The following is a 15350-nucleotide window of genomic DNA, read 5'->3' as shown; positions in this document are numbered from 1 at the left end:
TGGCTACAATGTATGTAAAAATTTTGTATATTTAGGCAGGGGAAGCCGCGGTTGGGTCGTCGTTATATGTAAATAAAGAAAATCTATATTAAAAAAGAAATAATTGATAGTCTAAACGCATTCTAAGTCAATTTAGGTTGCAAAATTCAATTTATAAATTCAGAATTTCATAACCTAGAACTATATACAGTCTTTTGTAAAAATAAATCATGTTTTTTAAGGTATATTCATGTATTTACAATTTGAAAAATAAATGTTTTCCATTTATTCCGTTCTAACGCACAATCATCACAGTCAGTCAAAAAGAAGAAATTGCAAAAATCATAATAAGACATAAAACATAATTTAATAACATTTATTCACTTTTAGTACAATCTTATATCCATGTGACGTCCAGTGGGGCGCCATTCGCCTTTCACCATTTATCCAGGGATCAAAAAGCACGAGCTTATTACAATTTCATCGAATTACCTTAATACTATTAATTTAATAACACTCCGTCGGTGGTTACTTCAATATCCAATTTTATATGCTAATTGATAGTGTAATTAATTTACTGTGGGTTCATTTTTATTATGTAACCAATACCACATTTCCATTATGGAGTAATTAATACTTGTTTAATATCGAATGGACGTCCAAAATGGCATAAAATATTAATTTTTGTCATTAATATGCTACGTGTTATCTGTTTACAATATTAATAAACGTAAGATTACAGTTTTACTTGTCGTTGCTTAGATTAACTGAAGATAAATAGAATTGAGATAAAATTACTTACATATGTCAGATAATGTTTTTGAATATTGTTAAATTTAATTAATCTTAACTAAGTAACAATCTATTTAAGTAGTGTTCTATTACTTCGCTTGATAGTGATAGTCATCAGTAATAGTTGATACACTGATAAGCTTCACTATAATTTGTATAGATAAAGTGAGACGTTATGGTCAATAATTTTACATGCAATGGTCCTAAAGTTACATAAGGGAGAACGTAATGATATGTAACTTGTTTAACGTAGTAGTATATCACTCTCCTATGGGAGTGCAAGAACTATACTAGTGACTGCACTCTGGCTTTTTAACTTTGTAAAAGTTACATACAGCGATCGAATTCAGTATATCTATATATATAAAATCGAAAGGTCACTCACTCATCACGAAATATCTGAAACTACATGTGCTAGGAATCTCAAATTTTTCATAGCAGTTAGTTATAGGACGTAGGTGCTCGCTAAGATTTGAGAGAAGAGAATTTGCAATATTCGACTTCTAAGGGGTTGTTTTTGGGGTTGAAAGTTTATATGAAACTTCGTTACTACAAATGCTAGGAGTCTGAAATTTTGCATGGACATCACTTATAGGACGTAGGTACTCATGGACACAGAAATTAATAATAACATAGTTCACGCAGACGAAGCCGCGGGCGGGCCGCTAGTTTATGTATAAACAGAACATATAATTTTAAATATACGGAAACATAAAAATTATTTTACGCTCAAAGCCAGCCCGTACAATGCAGGGGGAAAATTCGACACTAATGCACGCTTCCCAGACGCAGACGAATAAATAAAACATGGACATGACTCCGTAATGCACCCAGCGCGAATCGTGGCTTTTGTATACTTAGTACAATATTTATATAAGATAATTTGTTTTTTTTTATATAGCATTACTATGTGAACCTGGGAACCTAGCGTTAAGATATATAGAGCCGTTCCTATTAAGACACTTTCGTTCCATATTTTTGAATGGTGTATGCCGACGCCGTACTTTGTCTCGTTATCATAGCGAGGAAATGAAAATATTTTATTTTCTCGAGTGGGAATCGAACCCATCCTCAACCAGTCACAATACGTTTATAATATGATTTGTCAAATGCTGAATATATTAGATTGAAAAATTCGTTGTTATTATTTCAATAGCTGTGTTTTTAAATTGTGAACCTTTTAATATATTTTTTATATTTTTTTAAAACAGCTATACCTAAGATTTTTATTTATTTTATTTTTACTGTATAGTTTATTATAACTGTATCCCACACACATCACGGTAGGCAGAGGGAACTTAGTGCTAACACACTCCGTTCCCCAATTTTTGCCTAATTCTAGAGGCATTGTGTGTTGTACCATTTCCAATTTGAACGTTTTCACTTTTAGCCCTCATATAAATAATGTACTTGCTATTTTTAAAAGCCATCATTATAAAATATACAGAAAACATTTAAATAAAACTAAATATTACATATGACATTAAATATCACGTGAAAATATATCAAAACACGCTACAGTGAATATGAAAGGACGCTAAAAGCTTAGCTACCGCGTTAGAGATTCGAAACGCTCGCTCCCGTCCGACTGATGGACATGTTGAAATAAAATTCTCTACAAATGAAAAATGTTTTTAAGTATATATGTATGAAATTCGTTTGTGAATATAACTTGAATGTAATTGTTATTTATTTAATAGTTTTGTTTATATTATTATTATTAAATTGTTGATTTTATTATTTGACTAATTGTAGTTTTGTCGATTGAATTTTACGACTTTTTTTTACGATTTTACGCACGCAAATTTCATTTTTACATTGAACTTCATGTACATACTTGAGAAATATTGATATGTACGGGTATAGACGTTTTCTCGATATGAACAGACAGATGTCCGCTATTGGGTTTCATCACTTAGCACGTCATGCTCCTAAATAAACACTTGTATTTTTTTTTCTGCATATGTCCACTTTTAAGTATATGTAGAGAAAAAAAGAAAATATGGATAATTTACTGCTTATAATAAAAAAAACAGTAAAACCTCCTTTATTCGAGTTTATTTAAATAATTGACATTAATTCACATGATATTGTCTTTATGACGTACAAACGTCACAGTGACATTAAGCTCGCGTACGGAATACCAATAAAAATGTACATAACGTAGTTTCATGCGCAATTTTCTAGAAAATTTATAGCACCGCCGGTTTTACAGTCGCTTGCATATTTTCAAGACTTTTCTAAATAACGATGTTTTGCACCAATATATCAAAGCTCCATGCTGGCTTCTACGTATAAAATGTGAATAAATATTACACATAGGTTTGGTTAAAGACGTTTTTTTGGACTAACGGTTTTAACGGGGTTGACAATAAATCCTTCAATAAAATTATTTCACTCTACATTTTCTGCTTTTTTAAAAGCTAAATAGATTTTATGGCACATGTCGATACACCACAATAATGACGACAATGTTAAAAGAAATCGAAGAAATACCTATATTTAATAAAACAAGTTCTTTCTATTAAAGATTTAATATAGATACATAAACCAATAAATATACGATTCAGTGAAACACATGTCAACTGTGCTACGATAACATTTACATATATAAAACTTAAAGCTTCCATTCCACTGCAAAGCTTTCAATATTTGTAAATTTCAGTTTCATATTTGTATGAATTTTTCAGCTGCCACTGTAAGCTCCAATATCTGGAAAATAAAAGGTAAGTAAAAGATAACATCTACTCAGACAAAGAGCTGGGGCTCGCTGGGACTAGATTTGACTGTAATCAGAAAATTGAATCTACATCATTCTTTTAGCTATAACTTTTTAAAGGATTGTTAATGGAAAATAATAATACTTATTTCCCTTTAACAATCCTTTAAAAAGTCTACTGGTTATGGGTTCGATCCCCATTCGAGGGGATGAAATATGTATTAAAGTTTATATTTCAATTTCTTCGCTCTGGTGTCGAAGCAAAAGCGGCGTTGATTTCAGCTACTCAACACGTAATGCCTACAGAACTCCGCGGAAGGTGGGTAATGGAGTGTCTTAACACTAGGTTCCCATTAGGTTCCCTTTGAATTCTGAAATTGATAATAAATAAAAACCATCGAGTATACCAATGCGATGAGCTGATATTGTTATCATTATTTAATAGCATAAAAGTAATGAATATGACTTGTAGGACTATTATTGTTTTTACCTACATGTACAGTTTATGTTTTTATAATGCCTGAGGTCGATCCAATTAAACTATAAAGTCCTAACTTTAATTAAATCGTTTCCTAAAAAGGAAAGTAATTTTGGTACCTTAATGATACTTTATCACGAATACTAAGAATATCTAATTGTTACATTTAATTTTATATTATTTTATACATGCGCCTAAGAATGCCAATTTGCCAACTATAAATAAATAATTTTTAAATAAACTATAAGTGAATAATACTGTGTTCATTATTAAATTAAGAAAAAACATATAGGTACATATTTGGGTATTCCTTAATTATATGCTTATTCCACGACGTAACAATTATTGTTTCGATTTTGAATGGCTTACTTTCTTCAGGAAAAAATTGGTAAATTTGAGATTTTGTACATAATATTATGAAAAAGTAATCGAAAATTGCGGTGAAGATATTTTCCTGTATTTTTTCCAACGAGAAATTTTCCACGGCCCGTGAGGTAAATTTGATTTTGATGCCTCCAATCAAAAGCGAATTTTTCGACTTGTGAAACAAAAACCACACAGAAAATTTGAAATGGATACAATCAAAGTCCAATTATACTAGAGGGGTGGGCACGCGAAGCCCCTAGAAAATTATATCTGGGGCTTAGATGTTGTATAAAATGGAAAAAATATTAAATATAAAAATATAAAAGGAAACAGCACATTAATGCAATAACCAGCTTCACGCTTAATCCCGCACTCCGCAGGGTATACAGAGGGAACCTGGGAACCTAGTGTTAATATACTCCGCCCCCGTTCTTCACATTCTGCCGAATTCTGAAGTCAAAGATTTATAAAAAGTGAAATACTAAGTCCGGATGTATTTCAAAAGGAGAAAATTTACCTAATTTTTATGTTTGGTACGTGGAAACTTATCAAATTTAATTCTCTCACTCAACTATGATGTATGAAATTTTCAGTCAGAATTTGCGGTGAGAGGATTTTGTTCGGATTAATTTAGATTTAGCTTCGGATAGCGAATGTAGTTAATTAAATTATGTTTGTCTAATATTTTTTCTTCTAAATGTTTTTTCATTGTTTATAAAATACTTACTGTATTTGATACTGTAAATTATAAAAATATAAAACATTAGAAACAAAAAACATTTACATTTCTAAAAACTGAGACAACGAGCTTGTATGCGGAATAAAGCAGATTTTCTCGCTTTGCATCTAAAGACAAATCAGCTTTTTAGCCGAATTTTTCAAGGCATTGGAGGAACTCAACGCCGGGATTTTGCGTTGATGCCAGAGCAAATAAATAAAAACATGAATAAATAATTCATTCCAAAATCTAAATACTTCCTTTAATATGTAACGTTCAAACCAGACGAGAAATAATTTATTCGTCGACTAAGACCTACAACACCTACGAGCGAGCAATTACTCCCGAGGCGGCAACGTAAACGTTTTGTGTCGAACGTAAATTTGCGTGCTTTCTAAGCTTTAATCACTACGTAACGTACAGCGTTTACGAGTCGACAGAGTCTGGTTACGTGTTAAAATATAGTATAGTAAACATACCTGTATTTTTTAAGGCACTTTTAAAAAAAAAACATTTATAAACCGCCCTCAAGTCTGAAAACGATCTTGAGATGTCTTTTTTCACTCAAAAATCGAAAAATCAGCTTCCCGCTCTATCCCGCATGCAGAAGGGAAGGCACAGAGAACCGAGTGTGTAGTGTTAAGATACTCCGTTCACCAATTTCCGCCGAATTGTCATTTTTTCTATTAATTTTAAAAAATCAATAATCAATTATAATATAATTTTCGTATGTACCATTTTAATTAGCGAACGTAAACTACATTTGCATAAATCATTCATGTCACGCAACGATTACCAATAGTAACAAACATAATTAACTATTGAATCCATTGTTAATTAGAGAGGCTTAAATTATATTTTAGATTCAAACAAGCGATATGATGGAATGATGAATTATTTGATGAAAATAGTTTTCGAAACAATAAATAATATTATTATGGTTGAGGCTTTCATTTGTTTCCAGCTTCACGCTGTACGCATGTACCAGGGTAGGCAGAGGAAGCCTAGTGTTAAGACACTCTGCTCTCCACTCTCCTCCGAATTCTTGCGGTATTGTGTTGCTTAGCGAAGAATTACAAACGAAGAGTGAGCACGAACCCACAAACGGTTAAAAATTTTGATTTAAATAAAAAAAAATAATTTGTAGCATTCAATTTTATAATAAAACGTACAAATATTTTTAACAGATTTAATATATGACCTTAACATAAAAGGCAATGTAAGTATAAACTTATAGGATTAGTTAAATATAATTTAAGTTAGAGTAGAGTTTAATATATTAAACTTTAAATGTATGCAACGCACAGAACACGTCCAACCATCGTTACATAATTAATAAGGGTCCCCAGTTAATGGGTATAGAAAAAAAAACAATTACTAAAGTGATTTATTACTGTTATCGGTGGCCGTTGCCCTCAGTTTTTTTACTACCGATAAGTAAAGTAATAGAAGAAGCAGGAGGCAATTCATTTATTAGTGGTCAAAAATTTCAATGAACCCCTTTGTAGGACAAGCCGATAAATATATTAAATGGAATCTTTAAATTTAATAAATAAATTAAATCAGCTCACGCTATATCCCGCACATAGCAGGGTAGATAAAGGGAACCTAGTGCTTGAGGAAACACTCCGTTCCCCATTTTCCGCCGAACTCTGGAGGCATTGCATGTTGACATAAGAGACTTGAAAATATAAATTTAAATAAATATTTTATTTCCTCGAGTGGTTATCGAACCCGCAACCAGTCGCGCTTAGAGTCACACTTTGTGCTCCACGACTGGCATCTAATAGAATCTTTAAAAAAAATATTAATTGACACAGACAGTATTTATGTCAGTATAGACATAAAAATCTTATCAGTTTGACTTATGGAGAGTTTAGTAGATAGTGTTATCTAAATATGTTTTTAGATATTTATGTAAAACTATTGAACTTATAATTGCCTATAAATATGAATTATTTCAATATATATCTTTTCATGGTTTAAAAAAAATAAATACACATTGGTGTATATGAAACAGTAGTATAACTTGGCCTTCTTTAAAGAACAAGTGAATAGGCACTATCTAGGCAAGCATGCTCCACCTTCGTCCGCATCGTCACTTACCACCAGGTGAGATAACGGACAAATGCTTGCCTATCAACAATAAAAAAAAAAGAAAAAAAAGTTGTATTTTAACATTTTGAATAATTTGGCTTTTTAATTCTAATATACCAACTCTGCTGAACTCGCCCACCGTTGTATTCCGCTCCTCATCAGGCAAAACCTCAAAGATTCGGCAGAATCTGGGAAACAAAGTGTTTTAACACTAAGTTCCATCTGACTAAGTAAAGGCCTATATGTGAGATACCTACAGCGCGATGAAGAAAAAAAATAAATAAAAAACACATATGTTAATTTAATTTAAATATTATACGGCTAAGTAACAACTGTTTTAAAATCCCGAACTGCGTATAACTCAACCCAGGTCCTCAGTCGCGCCATAAAACTTATACGACACGCCTTCGATGACGCACAGACAGCTTTACGACCGCCGAGATCGTGAATGTGTTTATAAAAGTGGACGACAGTATTGGACTGTCGTATAATATATGTAATGTATGTAGACATTATTAGGCATCCGCTGAAACGTTTCTTTTATTATAAACTTTAGTTTATTCGGTTAGTTTTTGTTATTTTTAAGGTTCCGTTTTCATACCTTAAAAGGTGAAAAAACGGAGCTCTTATAGGATTATTTTGTTTTGTATCAAGAGAATTTATCTTGAGATCGTGTGGAGATATCAAGCTGAAATTAATAAATAAATAAATGAAAAGTGAAAAATCATAGGTATATAGTAGAAAAAAATCATTACAAACTTATTTTTGTAGTTAATTTCAAACAAAATGAGCGCATATACCCGCAAACCTAAATTTGTCAATCTATTGTACAATCCTGAAATCGGTACAAAAGCCTCCATAGGCGAACCTGACTTGCCCTATACAATGTTAAAAGGTTAATAATATAGCAAAGCTTTTAGACTAGTTTCTGCTAAGAAACTTTGCAACGATGGCCTCTAAAAGCTTACAACACTAAAAATACATCTTCTGGTCTTAATTATTTACCTTCTTTCGATATATTTAACACTAATATTTACAAGCATTTTATATATAATAGATAAAAAAAATTACGTAGGAGGATAGGCACTGTGATTTACTAACTGTTTTATACGCATCGACAAAGTGCCGAACGGAAAACTCTTACGCAACTAACGTGTGAAAGTCGAAACTAATCATTGAAGATAACCTGATGTCTCTTAGCTTAAAAGCTTCAAGTGATAAATTGCTATACCATTAAGTGGAAGTAATCACCTCTTAAGTATTTCAAAGCAGACAAGAATTGCATGCCTATCGGTGAAAACTACTTGTTGAAAATAAATTGTTTTAATAAAAAACACATTTATTTATCAATATCATGAGAGGGAGCAAGGTGTCAAGACACTACGTCCTCCTTTTTCTGAATGAAAATAGTGAATATTTCACTTACCTCGAGTGGAACTCGAATCCATAACGTTAATAGCCGTTAACGTTAATAATAACTTTAAAGTAGTACAAATCGTCTATCTTCACATATATATTTATATGGATTTACAAAAAAAATACATATACAACTAGATGTGTTTTACAAGAAAATATTCGAATACACAATAAGTAATTACCATAAACACCCTCCCAGACGTGGGAAAACATGCATTTATCATACAAGACAACGCTCCAGCAGTAACCATTAGGTGATAGTGCAAGCTCATCCAGGTATTGTCTTCTGTACGAGTCCGTCTCATCTCTGAACTATTAGGAGCCTATTGTTGAGAAAATTAAAATGCAGCATTGTTTACTGCTGGCGATGATTGCCGTACTTTTGTTTAGGGAGCTCGATTTTTGACGCATGCATTTATACATATAGACGTGTGTCATATTTTTTTTGTAGTAGCTGTACACTGCAGGGTGGATAGAAGGAACCTAGCAGTAAGATACTTAATTCCCTATGTCTCGAGGTATTTCGTGATGATTAACGGAACTCTACGCCGCACTTTTCACCGGAGCAAAAAAAATTAAATAATAAATATTTCATTTCTATGACTGGAAATTGAACCGACAACCTGCCACCTGCATTACGACTGGCCTCAATTGTATATCATAATAATCTATCAAAACTGAACTCGAACTAATTTTTTTTAGAATTAAAAAGAGATTCTTATAATCAATTAATTTTCTCTTATTTTATATTTAGTTTATATGTATTTTGATTCTATAGATACATATAGGACAATGTTACAGATTAATATTATTCTTACCGTTCTAAGCCCTGTACTCTTAGCCCTAACCGCTTTATCACTGTCAGTCAGTAAAGTTTGGAAGTTTTGTCATTAAATTTCCTGGGGGTTAACCTTAGAAGAACTTAAAAACGGGACCCTCATCGTCTCGTAAAAGTTTAAATTGCCCACATCTTTTTTCACTATCTTCCCATTGCAGTTTTTCCTATTTAAACTTTTTCTTTTCGTTTTAAGCCAAGCCTTGTAAGTACGAATACAAGTTTCTTGAGTTGACTTTCGTGATAAAAATACGATTATAACATAGCGGTTAACCGAACTGAAACTAAGTAAACTCAAACGTTTTCTTTCAATTCCGTTTGTTCGGTCTGTTGCAATTAAAAGTTGTGTAGTCGTGCCAAGTTAATTTAGATTAGCTATAGATATATATTTCTGTTTTTCTGTTTCAGAGTAAAATTTATTTATTGTTTCAAACAAAAGAAACTTAAAATTTGGTGCAAATCTCTTTTAATTTCTCTGTTATCTGTTTATTATCGATCAGGTCATATGAAACATTAGATACATTAAATCTCTTGTTTAAGCTATTCATAAATATTTTGCAGCTAAGGCCATGGTAGCGCAGGGGTTCAAACGTGCGGCTGTGCACTTGTGTGTTCGATTCTTGCTCGGCGCAATGAAATATTTAATATTTTCATTCTTCTAAGTAATAACTAGAAAAGAGCGGCTTTGAGTTGAGTAATACTACGAATATTCGGAAGGAAGTGGGAAACGGAAGTATCTTAACACTATGTTTCCAGGTCCACCTCTGCCTACCGTGCGGTGTGCGGGATTTCTAATATGTCCCATATATTATAATTATTTATTAAATGTAGTCCGACCACAAGAAATATCTCACCATGCGGGATTTAAATTTACAACTTCCGTTTGAAATCTTTTTTTATAAATATAATCTTTAATTAAACTAGTTTTTATTAAGTACCGGATAAAGAAATGAAATCGTCAACTAATTAAGTTTCAAATGTTGATCAAATGAATTTTAATCATATCCCGCATATAGCAGGGTAGGCAGAGGAACAATCCGTTTCGAACTTTTTGTTGAATTTTAAAGGCATTGTGAGTTGAGAGGCGTAACTCAACACCGCGTTTTGCCTTGTTACCAGAGCGAAGAATTGAAAATATTATTAAATAATAATTTATTTCCCCGAGTGGGGATCAAACTCATAACCGTTGTGCTTACATTCACACGCTGGTGCTTCTGAGCCACGATGACCTCCTAAGAGTACTTTAAAATTCTGCCAATTAATAGAAAATAAATAAAACTCCATACAAACAATACACTTCCACTATAAATCAAGCAATCGAATGCAATTATTCAGGATTGGGACCGCAATCCTGTGAATGTGGCTCTCAGATAATTATTCAAGATGCACTCAATCCTGCACTGGTTGATGGAGGATGAGGATTTAGGTCAAGTTTTATGACTGAGCGGATCTCAATTGTTGGTACAAACTGAAAATGCATACTATAAACACTCGAGTCATCTTCTTTGCACTATATGAAAACAGCATACAGTTATCTCTGTGTGGAATGAGCCAAGTCACGTTATATAGAAAGTTATTAATCAAAAGTAACACTAGATATTTTGCTTCTATTTTGATCTATAATCATTTGTATGTAAAAATAAAATTAAACTAAATCAGCTTTACGCTGTACATAACAGGGTAGGCTGAGGGAACCTAGTGTTAACCACTTCTCCCACTTTCCGTCGAATTTTCGATGCACTGCGTGTTGAGTGGTGGAAGTCTTGGTGCCAGATCAAAGAAATAAAAATATTTATAAATAATAATTCATTTCCACCAATGGGGACCGAACCCATAACCGTCGTTACAGTCACATCCTTGCACCCCTGCATCACGATGGCCTCAATATCAATATTTTATATTAGAAATAATATCATTATTAATACTTCTTTTATTAATCTTTGCTCTGTAGGAAATAACATTGTGACATGTCATTCTACATTGAATAAAATAATTTTCACACTAGAAATATATATATTCAATAAAATGAAATAAGCTTAGAAAGTTTCTCCACTGTGTGGACGAAATGTACTAAACTAGCGACGAACTAACGAAGTAAAGCTTTGTATGGACTCAAAGTATAGTAGTTTCGACAGTTTCCTGATTTAGTGTTCAGTTTTTTTGTGAATGAAACTCAACAAATATAAACTTTTCTTGAAATAAGATTAAGATATACTCGTACATATAATATACCTAATATAAACGACTTATTTAGTAACTAGCGACCCGCCCGTGGCTTCGCCCGCTTACACGCTACACGCTATTATTTCGAGTACTATATTTAATTTCTTATAAAAAAAATTATATAAGGCACTTTTAGTATAACAAGATTTAAGGTCGCTTTTGTATGAAAAAACAAAACACATCCATGGCCACCCCTCTAATTACGTTGTACGTTTATGGGTCATAATCAGAAAAGTGGACATTTTCGAATTCGTAACGTAACTGATAAGTAACAACACTGATAATGTTTGTTACGAAACTGATGATATAAGGCATTATACACAACAAAGTAAGGATATTATACGAATAAAACTACTGTTGTTTTTATTTAATGAGACACAAATTAAAATTTTAAAGATTCAATCGTTGAATTAACAGATTATAAATGTAAGAAAACATAACAAAGTGACAATATTAACAATATAATAATGCTAGTTCGTAACGTAATAAACTTCTATTTCTAGTTAGAGATCACAAAGTTAATGATAAAATTAAATCCACTTTAAAATATATCAAAATTTGAGTCGTTATCACTGGAATTAAGTTTAATTCTTTGTAAGTGTTTATTCCGCATATCTTCATATTTAATAGGATTGGTCTTTTTAAGACGTTCTCTATATCTTTTATGTGTGCATTTGACATAGGAGCCATGACGCTTACTGAAAATAAAAAAATATTTATCAATAGATATTTAATAATATTTTATGTTTATTGTTTAGATCTTTAACAACGCTAGTACAGAACGTATTTGTTTTTAAATAAAAGCTTCACCCACTTGAACTACATATTTATTAATTCACTATCTCTAGAGAAAAAAATAGTAATTACAAAATCACAACTAATTTCAGGAAGAATAAAAAAATGTTTTTAACTAAATCGGTTAAGCCGTTTCTGAGATAAGTGTGCACAAACACATTAGACAAACAAGCAAACAGGCAAAAAACTTAAAAATCATTATTTTTGGTTACTTTACGTTATCAAAAGTCACCAATTATTTTTTTCATATGCCAGCAATTTTTTTTTATATACATATCTTCCGATGGTAACGTAATTATGAACTAGGCTTCATATTTTCTCAGTTTCGTTACGTAACGAAATATAACGCAATTGAGAATAAAGTCTGAGAAATTCTAACCTTTTTAAATATTTGTTCATAAGCCACGTGTTGCATGTGTAAGCACTGAAGTTCTTTTTTGAGATTTTGTAAAAAGAAGCAAATAACATAAACAAGAAAACGAAATTATAGAATACTTACCAAAATAAAAGCCGTTTATAACCCTGAGATGTAATTTTACATATTCCCTCTAAAACATTTGAACCCCTCAACTGCTGCGAGAACACTACTTGTTGTAGCTACGACAGCTTTGACTTTTAGAATAATGGTGCCACAATAAAAACTAATATTAAACACCATCAACAATAAATGCATTCATCATTTAATTGTACGTTACTAGCCCTGAGTAACAAAAAAGACAACATTTTGGGACAAATTTACTTAATTCATATTTATTATTTATTAAATAATATATCAATAAAAGTACTTTTGTTTAATATTTTGCATAAAGTAAAGTAATATAAACATATCTGAAATCAAATAAAACTATAAACATTCGTAACAAATCAATTTTTAAAAAGTAAAATGGTGAATGGGACACGAAAAATTGTATGGAAGCATTTTGAAAAGTTTTTTGCAACTAACAAAAAATACTATTAATAGCCATAATACATTTAAAATATTACAAAAATCTGTAAGTTAATAAGTAAATTTATCGTAAATGGCAAAATATTTAAATTATCTTTAAAATTGTATTTTTAAAACGCATTCAAAGTAGCGGGACAAGAAAAGACACAAAATGTACACTTTTTCTGATTATGATCCTTATATCCTGCTACGACCTAACTTCTATAGGATTATAACATTTTTTTATTAGCATATTTAAATCTATTTAATCGAAGGTATGTAAACTCTACACATTTATTAATAAGCATATTATTTATATTCACGAGATTCCGTCCGAATTTGAGACATTGTGGATTGGGTAATGCAAATATATTTAATTTCAACGAGCCGGAATCGAACTCACATATAGAAAACGTATTACAAGTTTTTGACGTCATAAACTGTAGATTAGTTATACTTCTGTAGTAAGCTAAAAATCTTTTAAGTTAAGTTAGATACTGCAAGAATCAAACAATTAGTAAGATTGGAACAATCTAAAAATCCTTTTAATCTTCTCAATTTGAATACTAAGCAAGCCCCGAGGAGCACTAAGTTAATTACACAAATTGCACTTAAGTATTCACAAAGACCGTCCTTTTTCTCTGTTTGTAAGTTTTTGCATCCATTACAAGTATTAATTTAGTAGTGTTAGTTCACTTGCTGTTCTGAAATTCTAAATAGATATTATATACATTTTATATAATATCTATGTAGATGCCAGACATAGCACAGGGGCTCGAGCGTGTGACTGTAAGAGCGACAGAGTATAGGTTCCATTCTCATTGGAACATACGAGACATATTTAATATTTCTTCGCTCTGGTGTCGAAGTAAATTTCCATTTTTCCTTTATTTATACTGCGAGTCCTCAATAATAATATTGACAAACTTAACTGTTGAGGTAAGGAACCCTACAAACAGCGATGGATTTCGGAATCTCTAAAATAAATACTGTGCTTAAAAAAGAGTTATATTACATAAATACTCTGTAGCCATATCTGTGTGTAATTATGATACTAAAATATGTAGATATAACACATTTAAAGACCATTATCAAGATATTTAAATCTCATATTAAAAAACCAGGCAAACATCATTACAGAAACAATCACAGCTTTAAGCGAGTATTGTTCAAGTACTTGCACTCGCAAAAACAACATAAAACAAAATTGCAAGCGTCCCTGCATAAAAGATGGCTTAATTATGCACGCAGGTTTCGAACTGTTTAAACTGCTTGGAAATAAAAATAAAATGTAACTTCGCCATTAAATTTCTTTGAAACAATAAGTAAGGAATGGCATATAAGTAAGATGATATAGCTATTTGGATATTACAATAATATTCGCTGTAATATCGCGGCTTTAGTTCTATAAATGCAATTATTTTCATTTATCATATAAATAAACCATACAAACATAAGTAAACTAGTTTCAGTTTCAACATTAACATGTAAAGCAAAAAGAAATGTCACTTCAAATTTATTTAACAAAATTTTGTAAATTAAAGAGTGATATGACCCAACATTATTTTATGGCTCGCGGAGAGCCAAAAATTCATACATACCACAATATTATAACATAAACATTCCCTTTGCGTACATTAAACGAAATTTTCAAGTAAAATTTCACACCATTGTTTTATATCGAGTAGCATTGCAGCGTACCTCTGGGCACCAGAATGCGTTACCATGGCAACGCCCCTGCGGTAAGCGCAGCATCCCGGACTGTTTCAAAATTTCACCGTACCTACCCAAAGCTTAATCCGAATTAAAACAATAAAATAACTCAATACAACGTGTTCAGAGTGGCCGTTTATGGATGCCGTTAAAATATTTTTCATGTTCTACCGACAGTTGTTTCTGTATGAAATCCCTGGGATCGTGATATTATTTTTATATACGACAAGTATGGAAATAATAATCTTTCGTTTTATGTATGGCATGTAAAAAGAAATTTAATATAAACGAGTT

General features: G+C 31.5%; 1 long non-coding RNA gene across 1 annotated transcript in view; it reads right to left on the bottom strand.

Moving 5' to 3' along the window:
• Window positions 1-2808: 2808 nt before the first annotated feature.
• Window positions 2809-15350, bottom strand: part of LOC146539921 (uncharacterized) — a 33569-nt gene continuing 21027 nt past the window's right edge. Inside the window, exon 3 of the long non-coding RNA XR_014879482.1 lies at window positions 2809-3483. This is a non-coding gene — a long non-coding RNA (uncharacterized LOC146539921). The remainder of the gene's footprint in view (window positions 3484-15350) is intronic.

The sequence above is a fragment of the Heliconius melpomene genome, chromosome 3, assembly GCF_056956725.1.
Source record: "Heliconius melpomene rosina isolate 202511_hmr_F chromosome 3, ASM5695672v1, whole genome shotgun sequence".
Taxonomy (NCBI): Eukaryota; Metazoa; Arthropoda; class Insecta; order Lepidoptera; family Nymphalidae; genus Heliconius; species Heliconius melpomene.
Note: the sequence above shows the minus strand (reverse complement) of the source record. Positions and strands in the feature narration are given on the sequence as shown.